The sequence below is a fragment of the Brassica napus genome, unplaced genomic scaffold, assembly GCF_020379485.1.
Source record: "Brassica napus cultivar Da-Ae unplaced genomic scaffold, Da-Ae ScsIHWf_130;HRSCAF=231, whole genome shotgun sequence".
NCBI classification, from domain to species: Eukaryota; Viridiplantae; Streptophyta; class Magnoliopsida; order Brassicales; family Brassicaceae; genus Brassica; species Brassica napus.
Window position 1 is genome coordinate 25,001 of NW_026014725.1, and position 4,657 is coordinate 29,657.

General features: G+C 44.5%; 1 non-coding gene across 1 annotated transcript; it reads right to left on the bottom strand.

The window, feature by feature from the left end:
- Positions 1–1,123: 1,123 nt before the first annotated feature.
- LOC125596844 lies at positions 1,124–1,230 on the bottom strand. The gene has a single exon (XR_007331281.1). It is a non-coding gene; the product is annotated as a small nucleolar RNA R71 (small nucleolar RNA).
- Positions 1,231–4,657: the final 3,427 nt, after the last annotated feature.

Consider the following 4,657-nt stretch of genomic DNA (forward strand, 5'->3'; position numbering starts at 1 on the left):
ATAGGCATCTATAAATATTATAATCTCCAACACCTGAATAGTGGCCCTGCGTCTAATATCATTTCCAACCAAGTTACATTTACTATTTACTTCGCTTGTTACTATTGCTATTTCATTTAAACATTTACAACTCTTAGAATTAATAAACACTAGATTTAATTGTTCCCTAGCTCCTTGTGGATTCGATCCCTCTTTTGATGAGAGTAACACTCCTTAGGGTAATTTGAGTGGTATCAAATTTGGCGCCGTTGCCGGGGAGCTTTGATCGCCATTAGATTTAGTTTTATTGATTCTTATTCTCTTCTCTACCCCCTTTCTAACATAGTCTTTTTCTTTTCTTTTCAGGTGCATGCCCAGCGGGACCAGAAGCAACAAGGAGAAAGACTTGCTGTTCTCAGACGATCCTGCTCATTTGAAACGCACCATCCGTAGAGGTCAACGTTCCACATCGCTCGACGCAACAACTTTGTTGTCGATCGATACTCACAATCAACAGTCGACCGACACCAGACCTTCATCGTCGATCGATCCTAATCGTTCGACAACGATCGATATTACACCGTGTACGTCGATCGATACTGTGTCGTCAAAAATGGTAAACGTTATTATTCTAACACAGGACGAGAACGGAAACCTGTATGACCAGGACGGTCATCTGCGTAATGCAACAGGTCAGAAAATAGACGCTCAGGGGACTGTAATCCCTGATGCTTATGCTACAGGAGCTGATCAACCTGTAGACGAGGACGCTCGCTCGAAACCACTGGCCGACTACAATCGCCCAGATGAGTACTATTCCAACAGATCAGCTATTCGACTTCCGGAGATCCAGAAGCAGAATTTCGAGCTGAAGCCTCAATACTACACTCTCGTGTCGCAGATACCCTACTCTGGGTTACCGCACGAGCATCCTATGGACCATCTACAACGGTTCGAGGATTTAATCGCTGCTATTCGGATGGAAGGAGTCCTCGAAGATTACCTGCTGTGCAAGCTCTTCAGATACACACTGAATGGAGAATCGATGCACTGGCTTAGGCAGCTACCCATAGGATCCTTAACATCCTGGGCCGACATCAAGAATGCTTTCTTACGAAACTTCTTCGATGAGGCACGCACTGAAGAACTTCGAAACAAAATATCCACATTCTCGCAGGAGGCTGGAGAGTCCTTCAAAGATGCGTGGATTAGATTTAGGTTCTTCCAGCGAGACTGTCCACACCACGGATTTAACGAAGTGCAGCTGCTAAGCATTTTCTTTCGAGGTCTCGCCTTACAGTATCAAATGGCTCTTGATACGGCGAGTGAAGGAAACTTCACTACTCGGAATCCGTTAGAAGCTGTGAGACTTATCGAAAACCTTGCTAACAGCAGCAACACCAAAAACACTGACTCTGAACGGAAGAAGTCTGTAGCTTCTATCGGGAAGGAACATATGGACGAAGTAAGAGCTAAGTTAGATGTGGTGCACGAGCTTCTTAGGAAGCAAGTCTGTTTAGCTGAAGGAGAAGTAGCAGATATGGAAGGAGAAGAAAATGTGAACTTCATCGGAGGTATCGGATTCCAGAAATTTGGAAACCAGGGCGGAAACAGAAACTTCTTTGGAAATGGTCAAAGAAGTAACCAGAGTTCACAACAACAGCAAAAGCTACTCGAACTCCTACTACCAGAATCCACCACCCCAGACTCATGAAAGCAAGATCGAAGAAATGCTTGATCGAGTACTGTTGGGACAACAACATATCACCGTGGATTTCAACGGTAAAATAGACTCCGCCTACAACAATCTGAACACCAAAATCGAGACCTTAGGGACTCAGGTGAGAACACTTGAAACACAAGTGATTCAGACTGGCAAAACTATAAAGAGGCAAGAAGCATTCGCTAGAGAGGCAGGAGCTGACAAAGGAAAACACCACGTAAATGCCATCATAGATGATGATTTCTGGCAAGTGGTGAGACATGAAAAGCTTGAGGAAGGAGACTTCAAAATCGAAAGCTCCATGAGTCTCGGCGGATCCCAATGGTGTCGACCGATGTCGATGAACTCGCATCAATCGACAGACCATGACGAAAATCGATGGATGGATTACTCCAGTTATCGATCGACGTCGTCCGCTAAATCGACTGAATGCAATGCAGTTCGAATTCTAACTCATGAGGAATTCGCAGCTAAGCATCCTCACCCACCCTCCCCTTTCTATGATAAAATCGATCGATCGGTTGACCCAACCATCGATCGACAGAGTGAGTTCGACGTCGATCGTCACAACACACCTCCCATCGATCGACAGGCACCTCTGACATACCGAGTGCGGTTACCCTCAGTCGATAATGACTATATCAACGCACTCAAAACACCACCTAAACCAATAGATAGCCCACCCGAACCAAAACCCAACCCTTTAAATAGTTCACCAGAACCAGTTCAAGAAGATCAGGAAACTGAAGGGAGAAGGTTAAGGAAAAGAAAGGAGAAAATTCCTAAGTACCTTAAGAGGGAAGCTAACGATAAGGAGATGGATGGTTTCACTAAAAGAATCCTCAGAATCCCAATCGAAAAACCTTTTGATGAAGCTTACTTCACACACAGGTTGTGGATGTTCTTCAGAGAAACAAAGGTAACTGAGGAAGACATTAGGAGAATGTTTCATCAAGTCAGAGAGAAGATGAGACACATGATCACATTGTCGAAGAAGAGTGATCCTGGGAAGTTTGCAATACCATGCGTAGTCAAGGGTGTTGAATTTCCCCATTCAATGTGTGACACAGGAGCATCAGTTAGTATCCTCCCTAGGATCATGGCAGACCATCTTGGTTTGACCATCGAACCTTCAACAGAATCCTTCACCTTCGTGGATCTTTCAGAAAAACAATCAGGAGGTATCATAAGAGATCTGGAGGTACAGATTGGTAATGCCCTTGTCCCGGTAGATTTTCATGTCTTGGACATCAAACTTAACTAGAACTCTTCACTTCTGCTTGGAAGATCTTTCCTAGCTACAGTAGGAGCTGTTTGTGACATGAACAAAAACAAATTGTGTCTGATGCTGATAGACCCCAACATCCACTACGACCCTATCCGACCTAAGAGAAAAATTATTAATTTTGTGGATTACGGGAAAGAACTTGGCTTCATTGGCGCATGCCATTGTGGAGCAGAGTACGAATCAGAGTACGAAACAGAGTACTCGGAATCGATAGACACCCACAATTTTCCATCGATCGATTCCAATGACTCAACGGTGACCGATGACCGCAACAAAACATCGCTCGACGTTGATCAGCCGGTTGACCATTTCGCTCTACCTAATCATTGTTATCCACACTTTGCCTTCCAACCTCCAAGCAAGAGAGGACGTGATGATTATTCCATAGGCAGTTGGGCAGACAGTGGTTTCCATGAAAGTTTTGCAGTTGACACTGTAATTACATCACCTAACGAGGAACATACAGAGGAATACGATGATGATTATTGGAAGGAACGTGCAATAGAAATGTCTTTGCAGGATGAAAGATTTGAAACACATAAGTTCACCAACACGTTTCCAACATCGTTCGACGAAGTGCACTCCACATCGGTCGATACCCACCCTCGTCCAGCAAAACAACCGCTCACATCGATCGACACCCATATAGGAACATCGATCGATATTTGCGCCGGAGCGAAAATCCAGGAGCAGGAGAATATTCCCTCTCCAACTAGGTTTATAGATACCTATTTAAAACGTTTTGCACCCCTGAAACCACCTCCACACACCAGAGCAGACACACAAGCAGAAAAGATGAACACTCTTCCGTCTACATCAACAGGAAAATCCATGAAGAGCAATCATCTCAAGAACACAAGTTCTGCAGAAATTATTCTGCCCTCGATCGATGCATCTGTATCAACATCGATCGATACTACTCTTAAACCTAATCTTTCTATTTCTAAATTGAATGATAATGCAAACATTGATTACGGTTTTTTAACACCTGATGCATTTGGTATTTTCAGGGACCCTGATGGCAACGCACGTGCAATAGATGGAAGGATCTTACAAGTGTCCAGAGAGGACATAGCAGATATCCTTCAAGTGGCCAATGGACCTGACAACCTATTCTCACAGCAACGTGGCACTCCAGACGTCATTCAAACCAATCCAAACAAACACGTAGGAGTCGCCGCAACAGAAATCAATCCATATCTATCATGCCAACCAAAAGGCCAAGCATCGATCGACGGGACAACTCAGACATCGATCGACAGGATAACACCAACGTCGACCGATAAGGATGACCAGACGTCGATCGACAGACGTTATGAATTTGGATACCGCGCTTTTGACATGTACGGAGCCAGAAAGTTCACTTGGGAACGAAGGGACGAGTATGGAGTCTACAGAGATGAGTGTGGACACGCACGAGGCGTAGCTGGTGAGATGATACCTGTCACAAAGGACGACATCAGGAAATTACTGGAAAGAGCATCTCTTTTTGAAGAGAGCCACATCTGTCTTCCAGAACAAGCCACTTCCTTCACACTCACAAGACTGGCACCAGAACTCTACACCAAAGATGAAATCAACGAGATGGTGACTGGTATTTGTGGAGCTCAGAAAAAACTGGGAGAGGAGCTCAAATCATTGGTAGAAGATACACATCAACCTTTGGA